The sequence below is a fragment of the Macaca fascicularis genome, chromosome 1 (genome assembly GCF_037993035.2).
Source record: "Macaca fascicularis isolate 582-1 chromosome 1, T2T-MFA8v1.1".
Taxonomy (NCBI): Eukaryota; Metazoa; Chordata; class Mammalia; order Primates; family Cercopithecidae; genus Macaca; species Macaca fascicularis.
Window position 1 is genome coordinate 105,503,562 of NC_088375.1, and position 22,357 is coordinate 105,525,918.

A 22,357-nucleotide genomic window follows, 5' to 3' on the forward strand; every position below is an offset into this window, starting at 1 on the left:
TCAAGACCAGCCTGGCGAACATGGCGAGACCCTGTCTCTACTAAAAATAAAAAAATTAAATTAAATTAAATTTTTTAAAAAAAGGCTGAACATGGTGGCCAGAGCCTGTAGTCCCAGCTACTCGGGAGGCTGAGGCAGGAGAATTGCTTAAACCCAGGAGGCAGAGGTTGCACTGAGCTGAGATTATGCTACTGCAGTGCAGCCTGGGTGATAGAGCAAGACTCTGTCAAAAAAAAAGAAAAAACAGTTGGATCTATTTTTTTTTTTTTTTGAGACGGAGTCTTGCTCTGTCACCCAGGCTGGAGTGCAGTGGCCGGATCTCAGCTCACTGCAAGCTCCGCCTCCCAGGTTCACGCCATTCTCCTGCCTCAGCCTCCCGAGTAGCTGGGACTACAGGCGCCCGCCACCACGCCCGGCTAGTTTTTTGTATTTTTTAGTAGAGACGGGGTTTCACCGTGTTAGCCAGGATGGTCTCGATCTCCTGACCTCATGATCCACCTGTCTCGGCCTCCCAAAGTGCTGGGATTACAGGCTTGAGCCACCGCGCCCGGTTTCTTTAATGTTCTTATCAGCATTTGATATTAGAGTAACAGTGGCCTCAAAAACAAGTTGGGAAGTATTTTCCCTTCTCTATTTTCCATAAGAATTTGTATGAGGTTGGCATCATTTCTTTGAATGTTTGCTAGAATTTACAGGCCAAGTTACATAGACCTAGAGTGGGTTTTTCTTTGTTTTTGAGACATTATCTTGTCAGCCAGGCTGGAGGGAGTGCAATGGCTGGATCACAGCTCACTGCAGCTTGAACCCCTGAACTCAAGCGATCCTCACACTTCAGCCTCCAGAGTAGCTGTGACTACAAGATTTTAAACTTCTTTTGTAGAGAGGAGGTCTCTCTATGTTGCCCAGGCTGGTCTTGAACTCCAGGGCTCAAGCCATCCTCCCACATCGGCCTCTGAAAGTGCTGGGATGGCAGGAGTGAACCGTGCCCTGCTTGGAGTGTTTGTAGAAAATTTTTCACTTATGAATTATTCAAGTTCTGTATTAGTATAGGAGTATTTAAAGTTTATATTTTTTCTGTGTCAATATTGGTAAGCCATATTTTTCTGGAAATTTGTCCATTTCATCTACAAATTCAGAGCTATTACTACCAAGTTATTTATTGTGAACTCATTTAACCTGTTTCACATCTGCAGGATCTGTGGTGGTGTGCTTTTTTATTTTCAATATTGTTTTTGTTTTGTTTTGAAATGGAGTCTTGCTCTATTGCCCAGGCTGGAGTGCAGTGGTGCAATCTCGGCTCACTGAAACCTCCACATCCCGGGTTCAAGTGACTCTCCTGCCTCAGCCTCCTGAGTAGCTGGGATTACAGGTGTCCGCCACTACGCCCGGGTAATTTTTGTATATTTAGTAGAGATGGGGTTTTGCCATATTGGCCCTGCTGGTTTTGAACTCCTGACCTCAGGTGATCCACCCACCTCAGCCTCCCAAAGTGCTGGGAATACAGGCATGAGCCACTGCGCCCAGCCCAATATTGTCTGTTTTAAAGGCGAAAAGTTATCTGTTTTCTGTCCATAGTAAATCAGTTTTTATCAATTTTAATATTTTTAAATATTTAATTTTATCATGTTTTGAGATAGGATCTTGTTTTGTCACTCAAGCCGGAGTGCAGTGGCACAAAATGGCTCACTGCAACTTCAACTTCTTGGGCTCAAGCCATCCTCCCACCTCAGCCCCCCAGGTAGCTGGGACTACAGGCCTGCGCCATCACACCCAGCTCATTTTGCATTTTTTGTAGAGATGAGGTTTCACCATGTTGCCCAGGGTGGCCTTGAAGTCCTGGGCTCAAGGAATTCTCCTGCTTTGGCCTCCCAAAGTGCTGGGATTACACTCTAAGCCTGAGCCACCGTGCCCTGCCACCCAGTATTTCCAACGTACAAGATTTTTGTTTAAGTTTTGTGTTTAGTAATTATATAATCATTTAATTTGAATTAATTTCTCACTTACATTCTGATTTTTTTTCCTGACCAATGGGCACATCAGAAAAATATGTTTTAATTTCCAGACATGTAAGGAGTTTCTACTTCTCTTTTGGTTTCTGGTTTCTAGTTTAAATTGCATTAGAATCAGAGTACACAGTTGTATGATTTAAATTCTTTGAAATATATTGAGTCAGTTTATGGTCCATTGTCAGTCAATTTTGAACGGGTTCTTTATGAGTTTCAAAAGAAAGTACATTCAGAAGTTTTGGGATTTGACAGGTGGAAGGTGAGGCCAGAAAGGCAGGTCCACTCTATATAACTTCTATTGAAAAAGATCTGCGAGGCCGGGCGCGGTGGCTCACGCCTGTAATCCCAGCACTTTGGGAGGCCGAGACGGGCGGATCACAAGGTCAGGAGATCGAGACCATCCTGGCTAACACTGTGAAACCCCGTCTCTACTAAAAATGCAAAAAATTAGCCGGGCGAGGCGGCGGGCGCCTGTAGTCCCAGCTACTCGGGAGGCTGAGGCAGGAGAATGGCGTGAACCCGGGAGGCGGAGCTTGCAGTGAGCCGAGATCGCGCCACTGCACTCCAGCCTGGGCGACTAAGCGAGACTCTGTCTCAAAAAAAAAAAAAAAAAAAAAAAAAAGAAAAAGATCTGCGAATAAGTGGACCCATGCAGTCCAGAAATGTTGTTGCTCAAGGGTCAAATATAATGACCTGATGTATTTTCTACTTTGTAGAACAAGTGCTTATTAAATTAATAATATGTTGGCTGGGCATGGTGGCTCACGCCTGTAATCCTAGCACTTTGGGAGGCCGAGGTGGGTGGATCCCAAGGTCAGGAGATCGAGACCATCCTGGCTAACATGGTGAAACCCCGTCTCCACAAAAAATACAAAAAATTATCCGAGCGTGGTGGCGGGCGCCTGTAGTCCCAGCTACTCGGGAGGCTGAGGCAGGAGAATGGCGTGAACCTGGCAAGCGGAGTTTGCAGTGAGCCGAAATTGCGCCACTGCACTCCAGCCTGGGAGACAGAAGGAAACTCCTTCTCAGGAAAAAAAAAAAAAAAAAAAAATTAATAGTACGTTTATTAAAGCATTATTTCATAATCTTATGCCTTTCTAGAGGTTTGGTGATGTCCAAGTTCAGCTTTATGCAATTTAAGTTGCTCTCTTTTCTCTCTGTCTTCCTGGGTTAAAAAAGATGACTGTATTTAGACTGTCAAAAATAAAATATATCGTGTGAATGTAAAAGAACTTATACCAAAAAAAAATAAGTTGTTTTGAGATTTAATTTTTTTTTTCTTTTGGAGACAGACTCTTGCTCTGTCACCCAGGCTGGAGTACAGTGGTATGATCTCAGCTCACTGCAGCCTCTGCCTCCCAGGTTCAAGCAATTCTCCTGCCTCAGCCTCCCAAGTAGCTGGGATTACAGGTGCCCGCCACCAGGCCCTGCTAGTTTTTGTATTTTTAGTAGAGACATGGTTTCACCATGTTGTCCAGGCTGGTCTCGAACTCCTGACCTCTGGTGATCCACCTGCCTCGGCCTCCCAAAGTACTGGGATTACAGATGTGAGCCACTGTGCCCAGTCTGGGATTTCATCTTTAAAAACACTTCCATTAGGACAAGTGTGTTAATCATGCTATTTTTTTTTTTTTTTGAGATGGAGTCTCGCTCTGTCGCCCAGGCTGGGGTGCAGTGGCCGGATCTCAGCTCACTGCAAGCTCCGCCTCCTGGGTTTACGCCATTCTCCTGCCTCAGCCTCCCGAGTAGCTGGGACTACAGGCGCCCGTCACCTCGCCCGGCTAGTTTTTGTATTTTTTAGTAGAGACGGGGTTTCACCGTGTTAGCCAGGATGGTCTCGATCTCCTGACCTCGTGATCCGCCCGTCTCGGCCTCCCAAAGTGCTGGGATTACAGGCTTGAGCCACCGCGCCCGGCCTAATCATGCTATTAAATCTTTATGTTCTTACCAATTCTTTTGTCTCTTCTACCAATTACTGAAGTATGTTAATTCTGTAATCATGATATTTCTTTCTTTTTGTAATTTCTGTTTTCTTTTGTTTTTTTGAGAGAGAGTCTCATTGATGCCCAGGATGGAGTGAAGTGGTGTGATCTCAGCTCACTGCAATGTGGTGAAAAGAAAGAGAGATCAGCCTGTTACTGTGTCTATATAGAAAGAATTAGACATAAGAGACTCCATTTTGTTCTGTATTTGAATGCTGTTAATCTGTGACCCTACCCCCAACCTTGTCCTTGCAAGAGACATGTGCTGTGGTGACTCAAGGTTTAAAGGATTTTGGGCTGTGCAGGGTGTGCTTTGTTAAACAAGTGCCCGAAGGCAGTATGCTTGTGAAAAGTCATCACCATTCTCTTAATCTCAAGTACCCAGGGACACGTACACTGCCAAAGGTCGCAGGGACCTCTGCCTAGGAAAGCTAGGTATTGTCCAAGGTTTCTCCCCATGTGATAGTCTGAAATATGGCCTCGTGGGATGGGAAAGACCTGATCGTCCCCCAGCCTGACACCTGTGAAGGGTCTGTGCTGAGGAGGACCAGTACAAGAGGACAAGAGGAAAGAAGGCTTCTTGGGGGTTGTTGGCAGTTGAGATAGAGAAAAGCATCTGTCTCCTGCCTTGTATGTTCTGTTTACTGAGAAAGGAGAAAACCGCCTTAGGGCAAAAGGTGGGACTTGTTAGCGCAATGCTGCTCTTTATGCACTAAAAAGGTTTATGAAGATGTTTGCATATGCATATCAAGGCACAGCACGTTATGTCACAGAGATCTTTATTCATATATCTTACTGCTGACCTTCTCCCTACAATGATCCTATTATCCTGCTACTTCCCTTTTTTCTTTTTTTTTTTCTTTTTTTTTTTTTGAGAGGGAGTCTGCTCTGCCGCCCAGGCTGGAGTGCAGTGGCTGGATCTCAGCTCACTGCAAGCTCCGCCTCCCGGGTTCACGCCATTCTCCTGCCTCAGCCTCCGGAGTAGCTGGGACTACAGGCGCCGCCACCTCGCCCGGCTAGTTTTTTGTATTTTTAAAGTAGAGACGGGGTTTCACCGTGTCAGCCAGGATGGTCTCGATCTCCTGACCTCGTTATCCGCCCGTCTCGGCCTCCCAAAGTGCTGGGATTACAGGCTTGAGCCACCGCGCCCGGCCTACTTCCCTTTTTTCTTTTTTCTTTTTTTTTTTTTTTTTGAGGCGGAGTCTTCACTCTGTCGCCCAGGCTGGAGTGCAGTGGCACCATCTCGGCTCACTGCAAGCTCCGCCTCCCAGGTTCGCGCCATTCTCCTGCCTCAGCCTCCCGAGTAGCTGGGACTACAGGCGCCGGCCACCGCGCCCGGCTAATTTTTTGTATTTTAGTAGAGACGGGGTTTCACCGTGTTAGCCAGGATGGTCTGGATCTCCTGACCTCGTGATCCGCCCGCCTCGGCCTCCCAAAGTGCAGGGATTACAGGCGTGAGCCACCGCGCCCGGCCATACTTCCCTTTTTTCTAAGATGGTAAAGATAATTATCAACAAATACTAAGGGAACTCGGAGACCGGTGCCGGCGTAGGTCCTCTGTATGCCGAGCGCCGGTCTCCTGTATGCCGAGCGCTGGTCCCCTGGGCCCACTTTTTCTTTCTCTATACTTTGTCTCTGTGTCTCATTTCTTTTCTCAAGTCTCTCGTTCCACCTAACGAGAAACGCCCACAGATGTGGAGGGGCAGGCCACCCCTTCACTGCAACCTCCGCCTCTCGGATTCAAGTGATTCTCCTGCTTCAGCCTCCCGTGTAGCTGGGATTACAGGCACGCACCACCACACCCTGCTGATTTTTGTTTTAGCAGAGAGGGGGTTTTACCATGCTGGCCAGGTTGGTGTTGAATTCCTGGGCTCAAGTGATCTGCCCACCTCGGCCTCCCAGGGTGCTGAGATTTATAGGCATGGGCCACCATGCTTGGGCAGTTTTCCAGTTTTCCAAAAAACCTGCTGAAATTTTGATAGTGATTGCATTGAATCTATAGGTCAATATGGGAATAATTGCCATCTTAACATTATTGAGTACTCCAATCAATGAACATGGATTGTCTTTCCATTTAGTTAGATCTTTTAAATTCTCATCAGGAATATGGTTTCTAGTGTACATTTTGCAGTTATTTTGTTGATGTTATTTATTCATTCATTTATTTATTTAGAGACAGGGAGGCCGGGAATAGTGGCTCACGTCTGTAATCCCAGGACTTTGGGAGGCGGAGGTGGGCAGAACACCTGAGGTCAGGAGTTTGAGACCAGCCTGTCCACCATGGTAAAACCACGTCTCTACTAAAAATACAAAAATTAGCTGGGGGTCATGCCCCATGCCTGTAATCCCAGCTACTCGGGAGGCTGAGGTATGGGAATCGCTTGAACCCGGGAGGTGGAGGTCACAGTGAGCCAAGATCTTGCCACTGCACTACAGCCTGGGCCACAGAGTGAGACTCCGTCTCAAAAAAAAAAAAAAAAAAGTCTCACTCTCTAGTTTTTTTGTTTGTTTTTGTTTTTGTTTTTGTTTGTTTTGAGACCGAGTCTAACTCTGTCACCCAAGCTGGAGTGCAGTGTCGTGATCTTGGCTCACTATAACCTCTACCTCCTGGGTTCAAGCAATTCTCCTGCCTTAGCCTCCCAAGTAGCTGGTACTATAGGCACCCGCCACCACACCTGGCTAATTTTTTTTATTTTTGTATTTTTAGTAGAGATGGGGTTTCACTTATGTTGGCCAGGCTGGTCTGGATCTCCTGACCTTGTGATTCGCCTGCCTCGGCCTCCCAAAGTGCTGTGATACAGGTGTGAGCCACCACACCCAGCCTTTTTTTGTTTTTGAGATAGAGCTTCATTCATGTTGCCAAGACAGGAGTATAATGGTGCAATCTTGGGTCACTGCAGCCTCCGCTTCCTGGGTTCAAGCGATTCTCCTGCCTCAGCCTCTGGAGTAGCTGGGATTACAGGCGCCTGCCACCATGCCTGGCTAATTTTTTGTATTTTTAGTAGAGACGGGCTTTTGCCATGTTGGTCAGGCTGGTCTTGAACTCCTGACCTCAGGTGATCCGCCCACCTTGGCCTCCCAAAGTGCTGGGATTACAAGCGTGAGTCACAGTGCCCGACCACTCTGTAGTTTTGCCATGTTGCCTAGCCTGGGCAACCAAGCTACACTCTGTCTCTACTGAGCACTAAAAAATTAGCCAGGTGTGTCTGGGTGCGGTTGCTCACGCCTGTAATCCCAGCACTTTGGGAGGCCGAGGCAGGTGGATCGCAAGGTCAGGAGATCAAGACCATCCTGGGTAACACGGTGAAACCCCGTCTTTTCTAAAAACACGAAAAAATTAGCCAGGCATGGTGGCAGATGCCTGTAATCCCAGCTACTGGGGAGGCTGAGGCAGGAGAATGGCGTGAATCCAGGAGGCGGAGCTTGCAGTGAGCCGAGATCATGCCACTGTACTCCAGCCTGGGCAACAGAGCGAGACTCTGTCTCAAAAACAAACAAACAAACAAAAAACTAGCCAGGCATAGTGGCGTACGCCTGTCATGCCAGCTGCTCGCGAGGCTGAGGCAGGAGAATCACTTGAACCCAGGAGGTGGAGGTTGCAGTGAGCCTTGATTGTGCCATTGCACTCCAGCCTGGGTGATGAGAGAGAAACTGTCTCAAAAAAAAAAAAAAAAAAGGTAGCCAGAGCCAGGTATGGCGGCACACACCTGTGGTCCCAAGCTACTCTGGATGCTCAGGAGGAAGGATCAATTGAGTCCAGGAGTTGGAGCTGCCATGAGCTATGATCAGGCTACTGCACTTCAGCCTGGGAGACAGAACAAGACTGTCTCTTAGACCGGGCGCGGTGGCTCAAGCCTGTAATCCCAGCACTTTGGGAGACCGAGACGGGCGGATCACGAGGTCAGGAGTTCAAGACCATCCTGGCTAACACGGTGAAACCCCGTCTCTACTAAAAAATACAAAAAACTAGCCGGGCGAGGTGGTGGGCGCCTGTAGTCCCGGCTACTCGGGAGACTGAGGCAGGAGAATGGCGTAAAAACCCGGGAGGCGGAGCTTGCAGTGAGCTGAGATCCGGCCACTGCACTCCACCCTGGGCGACATAGCGAGACTCCGTCTCAAAAAAAAAAAAAAAAAAAGACTGTCTCTTAAATATATATATATATATGGCTGGGCACGGTGGCTCATGCCTGTAATCCCGGCATTTTGGGAGGCTGACACGGGCAGATCACGAGGTCAGGATATCGAGACCATCCTGGCTAGCATGACGAAACCCCATCTCTACTAAAAATACAAAAAATTAGCCGGGCGTGGTGGCAGGCGCCTGTAGTCCCAACTGCTTGGGAGGCTGAGGCAGGAGAATGGCGTGAACCCAGGAGGCAGAGCTTGCAGTGAGCCGAGATCATGCCACTGCACTCCAGCGTGGGCGACAGAGCAAGACTCCATCTCTCTATATATATTGTATATTTTTAATACATATACATTATATATAGGAACCAATATCATACATAATATACTATATATTACTTTCATATACAATATATAGTAGAATATATATTACTTTGACAGTAATGTATTACTGCCGGGCGCAGTGGCTCAAGCCTGTAATCCCAGCACTTTGGGAGGCCGAGACGGGCAGATCACGAGGTCAGGAGATCAAGACCATCCTGGCTAACACGGTGAAACCCCGTCTCTACTAAAAAATACAAAAAACTAGCCAGGCGACGTGGCGGGCGCCTGTTGTTCCAGCTACTCGGGAGGCTGAGGCAGGAGAATGGCGGGAACCCGGGAGGCGGAGCTTGCAGTGAGCTGAGATCCGGCCACTGTACTCCAGCCTGGGCGACTGAGCGAGACTCCGTCTCAAAAAAAATAAATTAATTAATTAAAAAAAAAAAAAAAAAAAAAGTAATGTATTACTGTCAAGTAAATAGATTTCAAAGTATATATATCAAAGTAATATATAGTATAATATACAATATATTCCTTTTTTATTTTTTGAGACGGAATCTTGCTCTGTTGCCCAGGCTGGAGTACGGTGGCATAATATTGGCTCACTGTAGTCTCTGCCTCCCGGATTCAAGCAATTCTTCTGCCTCAGCCTCCGCAGTAGCTGGGATTACAGGTGCCCGCTACCACACCTTGCTAATTTTTTGTTTTTAGTAGAGATGGGGTTTTCGCATGTTGGGTTCAGCATATATATATGTGTATATATATATATATATTTTTTTTTTTGAGACAGAGTTTCGCTCTGGTTGCCCAGGCTGGAGTACAATGGCGCCATCTTGGCTCACTGCAACCTCTGCCTCCTGGGTTCCAGCAAATCTCCTGTCTCAGCCTCCAGAGTGGCTAGGATTACAGGCGCCTGCCACCATGCCTGGCTAATTTTTATATTCTTAGTAGAGACAGGGTTTCACTATGTTGGCCAGGCTGGTCTCGAACTCCTGACCTTTAGGTGATCTGCCTGCCTTGGCCTCCCAAAGTGTGGGGATTTTGGCCACCACGCCCAGCATTTTTTTTTTTTTTGAGTGGAGTCTCACTATCAGCCAGGTTGGAGTGCAGTGGCGTGATCTCTGCTCACTGTAACCTCCAACTCCCAGGTTCAAGTTATTCTCCTGTCTCAGCCTCCCGAGTAGCTGGGATTAGAGGTGCGTACCACCACCCCAGGATAATTTCTGTATTTTTAGTAGAGATGGGGTTTCACCATGTTGTTCAGGCTGATCTCAAATTCCTGACCTCAAGTGATCTGCCTGCCTCGGCCTCCCAAAGTGCTGGGATTACAGGCATGAGCCACCATGCCTGGCCATATATACATTTGTGTAGAATTTTGCCTCTAGGATTTGGTAACAGAGGTTCCTTCTAGGAAAGTACTGGGAGAAAGGGACTATGACTGATTTTCCATTATAGTGATTCCTAGTACCTATGGGGGATTCGTTCCAGGACCCCACTTTCCCCAGGTACCATCTTCAGATGCTGAAGTCCTTCATGTAAAATGGCACAGTACACTGTATTTTACTTTTATTTATTTATGTATGTATTTTTTGAGATAGAGTCTTGCTCTGTCGCCCAAGCTGGAGTGCAGTGCCACCACCTCGGCTCACTGCCGCCTCCACCTCCCGAGTAAGTGATTTTCCTGCCTCAGCCACTTGAGAAGCTGGGATTACTGGCGCACGCCACCATGCCCAGCTAATTTTTGCATTTTTAGTATAGGTGGGGTTTCACCATGTTGGCCAGGCTGATCTCAAAGTCCTGACTTCAAGTGATCTGCCCGTAGAACACTTTAAATCAGCTCTAGATTACTTATAATACGTAATAAAATGCCTACACATAACTTCCATCTTGTGGGTTCAGGGTAGTACTTGGCACATGAAAATACAAGTTTTGGTTTTTGGAACATTATGGAATTTTTTTTTTTTTGACCGAAAGCAGATGTCCACTGTCTTCCTCACATGTTGTGATCATGGTTTAGAGGTAGGCACAGTGCCGCTCCAGCAGCGAGGGGTTCGCGTTACTTAGGAACAGCAGCTCTTTTTTCCCTTCTTCTGTAGGAGCTAAAATGGAGACAAACACAGGTAAGTGGCAGTTTCCTCCTGCTGCACTGTGTTCCCCAGGAAATGGTGTAGCCAGAGGCTACCATATCCAAATTACGTTCTGAGGTAATTATCATCTGCCAAGAGATCTTACTTCTAGACTCTTACCCCAACAAGCTACTCTTTTTTTTTGTATGCAAAAAAATACTTTTTGTACGGACTTTTATTTGCTTTTCTGTGTCTCCTCCAATCCACCATGAGCTCTCCCTCCACTCCAAGAGTGTCTTCTGGACTTCACCCAGAGGGAGATTGCGTCTCAAAAAACAAAAAAAAAAAAAAAGGAAAAAACAGGGGATTCTGGTGAAAATGTCAAGAATGAGACTCTGGCATCTGCATTTTTTTGTTTGTTTGTTTGAGACAGTCTCCTTCTGTTGCCCAGGGTGGAGTGCAATGGCGCGACCTCGGCTCACTGCCTCCGCCTCTTGGACTCAATCGATTCTCCTGCCTCAGCCTCCCAAGTGGCTGGGATTACAGGCAGCCACCACCACATCCAGCTGATTTTTGTATTTTTAGTAGAGACGGGATTTCATCATGTTGGCCAGGCTCATCTTGAACTCCTGACCTCAGATAATCCGCCTGCCTCAGCCTCCCAAAGTGCTGGGATTAGAGGTGTGAGCCCCTGTGCCTGACCAAAGTGAATGCTTTCTAATCCGTTTCCGCTTGGAGACTTGAAGAAACATACATAAGGGATTCTGATGAAAATGTCCAGAATGGCATCTGCATTTTTAACAAGCTCTTAGGTGACTCTGCTTTATACCCAGAGTTGAAGGCCCCTGGTCTAGACAGGGTATCCAAGAATCACCAGGGTAAAGAAGAATTTTTCCAATACATTTCTGGTTCCCTAAAAAGATCTTTTTTTTTTTTTTGAGACGGAGTCTCACGCTGTTGCCCAGGCTGGAGTGCAGTGGCGCGATCTCGGCTCACTGCAAGCTCCGCCTCCTGGGTTCACGCCATTCTCCTGCCTCAGCCTCCTGAGTAGCTAGGACTACAGGCGCCCGCCACCGCGCCCGGCTAATTTTTTGTATTTTTAGTAGAGACGGGGTTTCACTGTGGTCTCGATCTCCTGACCTTGTGATCCGCCCGCCTCGGCCTCCCAAAGTGCTGGGATTACAGGCTTGAGCCACCGCGCCCGGCCTAAAAGATCTTATCTGGAGAAAATCATGTAGTTGGAAATGTGCTTGCCAGGGATTGGAGGCTGTACCTTGAAAAGTCAGTGAATCAACTGGATTTCACTTTGCTACCCACAAAATGGGAACAACTTACTGTTGCCTATTTATTTCACATGGATAAATGAGTTTCAAGTTATGAGTCCACTGTGAGCAAGACGTATGAAAGAAATTTAAAATGATACAGTTATTCCAACTCCAGTATCAGTTCTCCATGGTCCATTGGTACTCAGGGCACAAGGAGGACAGAAGCCATATAAAGACTACCTAGCACTCAAATTCTGGGAGTCTAGTCACCTGGTTCAGGAAGCACTCATTTGTTTTGTTTTGTTTTGTTTTTGAGGCGGAGTTTCCCTCTTGTTGCCCAGGCTGGAGTGCAATGGCAAGATATCTACTCACCGCAACCTCTGCCTCCTGGGTTCAAGCGATTCTCCTGCCTCAGCCTCCCGAGTAACTGGGATTACAGGCATGCACCACCACACTTGGCTAATTTTGTATTTTTAGTAGAGATGGGGTTTCTCCATGTTGTTCAGGCTGGTTTTGAACTTCTGACCTCAAGTGATTCACCCACCTCGGTCTCTCAAAGTACTGGGATTACAGGCGTGAGCCACCGAGCCCAGCCAGGAAGTGCCCATTTGTAGTTTTGAAATTCTTCAGCCAGGTTGAAGCCTCTAAAGGTTGATCAAAGCACTGTTTGTTGTAGTTGGACTGCAGAAGATCGCGGCAATTTTTCACCCAAAGATGAGCTTTAATAAAAGGCAGAAGGCCGGGCGTGGTGGCTCAAGCCTGTAATCCCAGCACTTTGGGAGGCTGAGACAGGCGGATCACGAGGTCAGGAGATCGAGACCATCCTGGCTAACACGGTGAAACCCTGTCTCTACTAAAAAAAAATACAAAAAAACTAGCCGGGCGAGGTGGCGGGCGCCTGTAGTCCCAGCTACTCAGGAGGCTGACCCAGGAGAATGGCATGAACCCGGGAGGCGGAGCTTTCAGTGAGCTGAGATCCGGCCACTGCACTACAGCCTGGGCGACAGAGCCAGACTCCGTCTCCAAAAAAAAAAAAAAAAAAAAAAGGGCAGGAGAGGCCAGGCGCGGTGGCTCACGCCTGTAATCCCAGCACTTTGGGAGGCTAAGGCAGTTGGATCACGAGGTCAGGATATCGAGACCATCCTGGCTAACACGGTGAAACCCTGTCTCTACTAAAAATACAAAAAATTAGCTGGGAGTGGTTGCAGGTGCCTGCAGTCCCAGCTACTCAGGATGCTGAAGTAGGAGAATGGTGTGAACCCAGGAGGTGGAGCTTGCAGTGAGCCGAGATCGTAGCACTGCACTACAGCCTGGGAGACAGAGCAAGACTCTGTCTCAAAAAAAATAAAAATAAATAAATAAAAGGCAGAAGAAAACAAACCAGGCAGAAACTGTATTGAACTGGAAATATTCCAGCCTCTTTAAGTTATGGGAAATGACTTTAGTTTCCTCTATATATATATATTTTTTTTTTTTTAATTTTTTTGACAGTGTCTTGCTCTGTTGCCCAGGCTAAAAGGCAATGGTGAGATCACAGTTAACTGTAACCTTGAACTCCTAGGCTCTGGCAATCCTACTGCCTTAGCCTCTCAAAGTGCTGGTAAACCACTGTGCCTGGCCTTGTCAGGTCCATCTTAGACTAAACATTAACATTAGAATCAATATATAAATCAGGCCAGGTGTAGTAGCTTAGGCCTGTAATCTAAGCACTTTGGGAGGTCAAGTTGAGCAGATCACTTAAGGTCAGGAGTTCAAAATCAGCCTGGCCAACATGCTGAAACCCTGTCTCTACTAAAAATACAAAAAAAAAAAAAAAAAGCTAGGCATGGTGGCAGGTGCCTGTAATCCCAGCTACTCAGGAGGCTAAGGCAGGAGAATCACTTGAACCTGGGAGGCGAGAATGCACCACTGCACTGCAGCCTGGGCAACAGAGTGAGATTCCATTTCAAAAGAAAAAAAAAAAAAAAGAATCAATATACAAGCAAGGCTGGGCACGGTGTCTCACGTCTATAATCCCAGCACTTTGGGAGGCTGAGGTGGGCGATCACCTGAGGTCAGGAGTTTGAGACTAGTCAGACCAACACAGTGAAACTCTGTCTCTATTTAAAAAAAAAAAAAAAAGGCCGGGCTCACGCCTGAAATCCCAGCACTTTGGGAGGCTGAGGCGGGTGGATCACAAGGTTAGGAGATTGAGACCATACTGGCTAACACAGTGAAACCTTGTCTCTACTAAAAATACAAAAAAGTAGTCAGGCGTGGTGGCGGGTGCCTGTAGTCCCAGCTACTCGGGGGGCTGAGGTAGAAGAATGGCGTGAACCCGGGAGGCAGAGCTTGCAGTGAGCCGAGATAGTGCCACGGCACTCCAGCCTGGGTGACAGAGCGAGACTCTGTCTCAAAAAAAAAAAAAAAAGAATCAATATATAAAGCATACCAAGTAGATTAAAGGTCACTTCTGTGTACTAGCAGGCTTGAAAGGTAAGTCAGAAAATGTGGATGTTATGTGAGCAGCCTTGTTTTAAAAAAAGAAAATGTAGGCCAGGTGCCATGGCTCATGCCTGTAATCCCAGCACTTTGGGAGTCCAAGGTGGGCAGATCACCTGAGGTCAGGAGTTCGAGACCAGCCTGGCCAACATGGCAAAACCCTGTCTATACTAAATACAGAAATTAGCCAAATGTGGTGGTGCATGCCTGTAATCCTAGGTACTGGGGAGGCTGAGGCAGGAGAATCGTTTGAACCCAGGGGATGCAGGTTGCAGTGAGCCGAGATTGTGCCACTGCACTCCAGTCTGGGCGACAGAGTGAGACTCCATCTCAAAACAAAACAAAACAAAAACAAAAACAAAAAGAAAATGCAGATGCACACAATATTTAACAAAAAAGGGATATATGCAAAGTGTAACATCCCTTAAGTTTTGACAACCTATACTGACGACTCTAGAATGCTGATAAATAGTAAAAGGCTCTGTGGGTACTCAAAGTTGTTAACTAATGGCAAAAAAATAAAAAACAAAAAACCCTGTGGCGACCTCTAAGGCAGGAGTTTATGCTCATGGGTATTAAATATCAAAAGAAGGACTGCTTAGCATCAAAAGGCTTCAGGAAGCTTTTAGTCCAATTTCCTTCTGTCACATTGACTTCACCTTTTAACCTACTTGGCAGTAATATCACAAAGAAATCATGATGGATGAGCTCAGACTGCTCCACATCTGGAGCAAAGGCTTTTCTTCTTCTTCTTCTTTTTTTTTTCTGAGACAGGGTCTTGTTTTGTCTCCCAGGCTAGAGGCAGCGGTGCGATCACAGCTCACTGCAGCCTCCTCCTGGGTTTAAGCTCAGGCAATCCACCCGCCTCGGCCTCCCAAAGTGCTGGGATTACAGGCATGAGCCATTGTGTCTGGCAAAGGCTTTTCCTTTAGCTGTCAGATCCCTATTAGAAAATTAAAGCTGCAAGGCTACCACGGTAAAAAGATAACTGAACCTAACAGAGAGAAGAAAAGACAGGAAGTTCTTACCATCTGGAATACATAGTATCAGCCAGTCCTATTCTGCACAGAAATTAATAACATGGCAAAGACTGAGGGTTTTTCCTGTTCCCTTCTCTCCATCTAAAGTATGTGTTGTCAAAGAAAACATGACTAGAAGGTGACTAGAAGGGTCACTTGTACTGTCAACAGTACTTATGTTTGTTTGTTTGTTTGTTGTTGTTGTTTGAGACGGAGTCTCGCTCTGCTCTCCAGGCTGGAAAGCAGTGCCGTGATCTTGGCTCACTGCAACCTCCGCCTTCCGAGTTCAAGGGATGACGCTTCTGCCTCAGCCTCCCAAGTAGCTGTGCTTACAGGCGTGTATCACCACGCCTGGCTAATTTTTGTATTTTTAGTAGAGACAGAGTTTCACCATGTTGACCAGGCTCATCTTGAACTCTTAGCCAAAAATGATTTGACTGCCTCGGCCTCCCAACACCGCACCTGGCCAGTGTTGATATTTTTAAAAGAAATCCTGGCTGGGCACGGTGGTTCACCTCTGTAATCCTAGCACTTTTTGAGGCCAAGGTAGGTGGATCACCTGAAGTTAGAAGTTTGAGAACAGCCTGACCAACATGGAGAAAACTCATCTCTACTAAAAATACAAATTAGCAGGCCATGGTGGCACATGCCTGTAATCCCAGCCACTTTGGAGGCTGAGGTGGGAGAATTGCTTGAACCAGGGAGGCAGAGGTTGTGGTGAGCCGAGATGCGTCATTGCACTCCAGCCTGTGCAACAAGAGTGAAATTCCATCTAAAAAAACAAAAAGAAATTCTGTCCGGGTGCAGTGGCTCACGCCTGTAATCCCACCACTTTGGAAGGCCGAGATGGGAGGATCATCTGAGGTCAGGGGTTTGAGACCAGCATGGGCAACATGGTGAAATCCTGTTTCTACTAAAAATACAAAAAATTAGCTGGGCGTGGTGGCACATGCCTGTAATCCCAGATACTGGGGAGGCTGAGGCAGGAGAATCACTTGAACCCAGGAGGCGGAGGTTGCAGTGAGCCGAGATCACACCACTGCACTCCAGCATGGGCAGCTGACTGAAACTCCATCTCAAAAAAAAAAAAAAAAAAAAAAGAAGTTGTTGGTGGGCGCAGTGGCTCACGCCTGTAATCCCAGCACTTTGGGAGACCAAGGAGGGTGGATCACCTGGGGTCAGGAGTTCGAGACCAGCCTGACCAACATGGTGAAACCCCCTCCCTACTAAAAATTCAAAAATTAGCCAGGTGTGGTGGCACATGCCTATAATCCCACCTACTCAGGAGGCTGAAGCAGGAGAATTGCTTGAACCCGGGAGGTGGAAGTTGCAGTGAGCTGAAATCACACCACTGCACTCCAGCCTGGGCGACAGAGCGAGACTTCTTCTAAAAAAAAAAAAAAAGTTTGGAATTACCTGTCAAATCTTACATCAATCCAATTGTTTTGTTAGGATTTAGTTTTGCTGTGTCGCCCAGGCTGGAGTGCAATGGCATGATCTCGGCTCACTGCAACCTCTGCCTCCCAGGTTCAAGTGATCCTCCTGCCTCTGCCTCCTGAGTAGCTGGGACTATGGGCACCCGCCACCATGCCCAGCTAATTTTTTATGTTTTTAATAGAGAAGGGGTTTTACCATGTTGACCAGGCTGGTCTCCAACTCCTGACTTCAGGTGATCTGCCTGCGTTGGCCTCCCAAAATGCTCCAATTACAGGCATGAACCACCACGCCCAGCTTTGTCTTCTCATCTGTGACCAAGACTTTGAACAGTGGATAAGGCCTGGTGTTCACTCATGTCTTTGTCTTGTTTTTCTGAGGCAGAGTCTTGCTCAGTTGCCCAGGCTGGAATGAAGTGGTGCAATCACTGCTCACTGAAGCCTCGGCTTCCCCGGCTCATGAGATCCTCTCACCTCAGCCTCACAAGTAGCTGGGACCACAGGTGTGCACCACCATACCTGGCTAATTTTTTGACTATTTTTTGATAGAGATGAGGTTTTGCTATGTTGCCCACGTTGGTCTTGAACTCCTGAGCTCAAGGGATCCTCCCACTTTGGCCTCTCAAAGTGTTGGGATTACAGGCGTGAGCCACCATGCCTGGACCATTCATCTCTTAAAGCTAGAAAAGATATCTCCCCTTGTTTTGAGACAGCCTGCTGCCCAGGCTGGAGTGCAGTGGCCCGATATCAGCTGACTGTAGCCTTGACCTCCTGTGCTCAAGTGATGATTACAGCTAAACCTCTTGAGTAGCTTGGGCTACAGGCACATACCACTGTGCACCGCTAATTAAAAAAAAATTTTTGTGTGGAGTTGGGGACTCTCTATGTTGCCCAGGCTAGTCTTGAACTCTTGGGCTCAAGTGATCCTCCCACCTCAGCCTCCCAAAGTGCTGGGATTACAGGCATGAGCTACTGTGCCCAGCCTCATTTTTTATCTTAGCCAAGAATGCTGGTTGCTGTCCCCAAACCCAGTATGTATATAAAGGTGGCCTAAATGATGATGCCAATTGCTTGTCAAAGTAAACCGTAGATGTAGGGGTAGCAGAGACAATTCTTGCCATCTGGATTCTTCTGTGCTGTGTATAGAGATGCTCCGGTCATGTGACAAGATCATCTGCATGCTGCTGTTTCCATAGAAACCCCAGAGGAACTGGCAGATAAAAGGACTACAATTACAGAGAAAGCTGAAAGACACTTCAGTGGCTTGATTCATTTATTCTACTTCATTTTATGTTTGTGAAAATAGGTGAAAGCTAGAGATATATTTAAAACACACCCTAGGCCGGGCGCGGTGGCTCACGCCTGTAATCCCAGCACTTTGGGAGGCCGAGGCGGGCGGATCACAAGGCCAGGAGATCGAGACCACGGTGAAACCCCGTCTCTACTAAAAATACAAAAAATTAGCCGGGCGCGGTTGTGGGCGCCTGTAGTCCCAGCTACTCGGGAGGCTGAGGCAGGAGAATGGCGTGAACCCGGGAGGCGGAGCTTGCAGTGAGCCGAGATCGCGCCACTGCACTCCAGCCTGGGCGACAGAGCGAGACTCTGTCTCAAAAAAAAAAAAAAAAAAAAAAAACAAAACAAAAAAAAACACACCCTGCTGAGATCATGTTTTGGGTAATGGGTGATTACTTTTTTCTTTCCACATAGACTGTATTAAGATGGGAAGACTCAGAGGGTAGGGGCAGGGGAAGGAAGTTACTGGTTCTTCACATTACAGCACAGACCACAAATTAATTTCATTTATGAGAGGCAGCAACAAAAAGAAATCAATATCCAGTCTAATGGGGAACTGGACTAGAAAATGCAACACTAGACACTGCTGGAATCCTGGCTTCTGCAGACAAAATTCACTGTAAATGCTGCTCTTCTCATAACAAATCAAGTTAGTTTCCTCTCCAGACCCTAGGAAATCCACTTATAACTGCAAAATAGCACCAGATTGGTTATTAGAAAATTGGATTCTGGCCGGGTGTGGTGGCTCATGCCTGTAATCCCAGCACTTTGGGAGGCCAAGATCAGGAGATCAAGACTGTCCTGGCCAACATGGTGAAACCATGTCTCTATTAAAAATATAAAATATAAAAATTAGCTGGGTGTGATGGTGTGTCCCTGTAGTTCCAGCTACTCAGGAGGCTGAAGCACAAGAATTGCTTGAACCCAGGAGGCAGAGGTTGCAGTGAGCCGAGATCACAGCACTGCACTCCAGCCTAACAACAGAGCAAGACTCCATCTCAAAGAAAAAGAAAAAAAAAAAACAAGAAAAAGGCCGGGCGCGGTGGCTCAAGCCTGTGATCCCAGCACTTTGGGAGGCTGAGACAGGCAGATCACGAGGTCAGGAGATCGAGACCATCCTGGCTAACACAGTGAAACCCCATCTCTACTAAAAAATACAAGAAAACTAGCCGGGCGAGGTGGCAGGTGCCTGTAGTCCCAGCTACCTGGGAGGCTGAGGCAGGAGAATGGCGTGAATCCAGGAGGCGGGGCTTGCAGTGAGCTGAGATCTGGCCACTGCACTCCAGCCTGGGTGACAGAGCAAGACTCCATCTCAAAAAGAAAAGAAAAGAAAAAAGAAAAAGAAATTGAACTTAATAAGTACTGAGTATTCGACAACTCTATGCTCAGCAAATCCATGGCACTAGGTGAATTCACTAGTCGGGATTACATGGGAACAGATATGGATGGAGCTGGCCAGTGTATGTTACCACAGTATCAGACAGGGACAGGGAGAATCTGGGTTCCAGAGTGCTATCTCAGGTGCAGTATCTGAGTAAATGCAAATCTACTAAGCTTCAGTTTCAGTTTTCCTATGCAGAACAAGGACAAGAACACAAGTTTTAAGCCCCAAGAAACCCCATATACACATTAGTAACTCACCAATTTATTCTCATTGGTGCGGGAAATAGCTCTGGGACTCTCAACTGGAACTTGGTTATCTAGGTGAGCAGCAATGCTTTGGCTTGCCTGGGTCCCCATGTGTAAAAAACATTCAGGGTCCAACTGTAAGAGAAACCATTTCAATGTTTTGGGGTTATCAACTTAATTTTTTTTTTTTTTGAGACCAAGTCTCTCCTGTGTCGCCCAGGCTGGAGTGCAGTGGTGTGATCTCGGCTCACCGCAACCTCTGCCTCCCAGGTTCAAGGGATTCTTCTGCTTCAGTCTCCAGAGTAGCTGGGATTACAGGTGTGCGCCACTGCACCCGGCTAAGTTTTTGTATTTTTAGCAGAGACAGGGTTTCACCATGTTGGCCAGGCTGGTTTTGAACTCCTGACCTCAGGTGATCTGCCCACTTCTGCCTCCCAAAGTGCTAGGATTACAGGCATGAGCCACCATGCCCGGCCGGCGTTATCAAACTTTTTATGCTTGCTATGACACTGAGAAGGTGAGCCATGTCTGCAACAGGGATGTCACTAACATACATTTTCCTTCTATGTAAAAAGGATCCTTGTTATTATTTAGAATTCACTAAGTCCAATTACATTATTCATATTCTGTATCTGTTCCAGTCTGTGTATTGTCTTATCAGGGATCTGTCCCATATGGAAACAAACAATTCCGTCGGGGATTGTTCAGGAGCATACATAACATAGCATTAACAAACCTGAAGCAGAGGCTGGGCGTGGTGGCTCACGCCCGTCATCCCAGCACTTTGGGAGGCCGAGACGGGTGGATCAGCGAGGTCAGGAAATCAAGACAATCCTGGCTAGTGCAGTGAAACCCCGTCTCTACTAAAAATACAAAAAAATTAGCCAGGCGTGGTGGAGGGCGCCTGTAGTCCCAGCTGCTCGGGAGGCTGAGGCAGGAGAACGGCGTGAACCGGGAGGTGGAGCTTGCAGTGAACCGAGATTGCACCACTGTACTCCAGCCTGGGTGACAGAGTGAGACTCCATCTCAAAAAACAAACAAACAAACAAACAAACAAAAAAACCGAAATCTGAAGCAGGAAAGCAGTTTTTTTTGTTTGTTTTTGTTTTTTGTTTTTTGTTTTTTCCTGAGACAGAATCTTACTCTGTTGCCCAGGCTGGAGTGTAGTGGCATGATCTTGGCTCACTGAAACCTCTGTCTCCCGGGTTCAAGCAATTCTCATGCCTCAGCCTCCCGAGTAGCTGGTATTACAGTCACGCATCACCACACCTGACTAATTTTTTATATTTTTAGTAGGGATGGGGTTTCGACATGTTGGCCAGGCTGGTCACGAACTCCTGATGTCAAGTCATCTGCCCACCCTGACCTCCCAAAGTGCTTGAATTACAGGCATGAGCCACCCATGCCTGGCCTTTAATTGGCATCTTTATCTCTAAATCTTTGATGTTTCATCTTTCATAGTCTTTCACCTTCCCAAATAATAGGTTTAACATTCAGCTAATCAAAAAACTTGGGAGCCAGGTGTGGTGGTCCACTCCTGTAGTCTCAACTACTTGGGAGCAAAACTGGAAGGAGTGCTTGAGGCCAGGAGATTGAGATCAGGATGGGCAATGCAGTGAGACCCCATTAAAAAAAGAGAGAGAGAAACAAGGCTTGATGGTTCCAGAATGATGTCAAAATAAGTCTCAAATTCCTTAGCATGACAAGGCCACTGTGATGACTTCAATCCACCTTTCCAGTTTCATTTATAGCCATAGGACCATGCTAAAACATGTCATTTTACTGCTTCAATACTTCTGCTCATTCTACTTCAACTTTCCTCTCTCCCCATTTATTTACTTACTTATTTATTTAATTTTCTTTTTGAGAAAGAGTCTCACTCTGTCACCCAGGCTGGAGTACAGTGGCATGATCTCTGCTCACTGCAACCTCCCCCTCCCAGGTTCAAGTGATTTTCGTGCCTCAACCTCCAAGTAGCTGGGATTACAGGCACGCACCATCACACCTGGATAATTTTTGTATTTTTAGTAGAGACGGGGTTTCACCATGTTGACCAGGTTGGTCTCGAACTCTTCGCTTCATGTGATCCACCTGCCTCGGTCTCCCAAAGTACTGAGATTACAGGTGTAAGCCACCACACCTGGCCCTCTGTCCCCATTTAAATCTTACCCATTCCTCAAGTCTCGACTCAAATGTCACATCCTCAGGGAAAATTTGCCAGACACCTCCAGTCAAAAGTAATTCTCTTTCCTTTCTGCTAATAGCACTCTTTGTATTGCACGGCAATTTTTTTTTTTTTTTGGACGTAGTCTCACTCTGTTGCTCAAGCTGGAGTGCAGAGGCGTGATCTCGGCTCACTGCAAGCTCCGCCTCCCGGGTTCATGCCTTTCTCCCACCTCAGCCTCCCGAGTAGCTAGGACTACAGGCACCCGCCACCATGCCTGGCTAATTTTTTTGTATTTTTAGTAGAGATGGGGTTTCACCATGTTAGCCAGGATGGTCTCGATCTCCTGACCTTGTGATCCGCCTGCCTCAGCCTCCCAAAGTGCTGGGATTACAGGCGTGAGCCACCGCGCCCGGCCCACATGGCAATTTTATTACACTGCCTTGAGTTGTACTCATGCCTACTATTAACTGAGTATCTATTAGATGTTAGGCAATACAGTATTGTACATGTACTAGTTTTAAACCTAGAAATCCTAGAAGATAGGCAGAATATTATCAGCCCTGTTGATGG

General features: G+C 46.9%; 1 pseudogene; it reads right to left on the reverse strand.

The window, feature by feature from the left end:
* Window positions 1-10,361: 10,361 nt before the first annotated feature.
* Window positions 10,362-22,357, reverse strand: part of LOC123569411 (uncharacterized) — a 44,734-nt pseudogene continuing 32,738 nt past the window's right edge.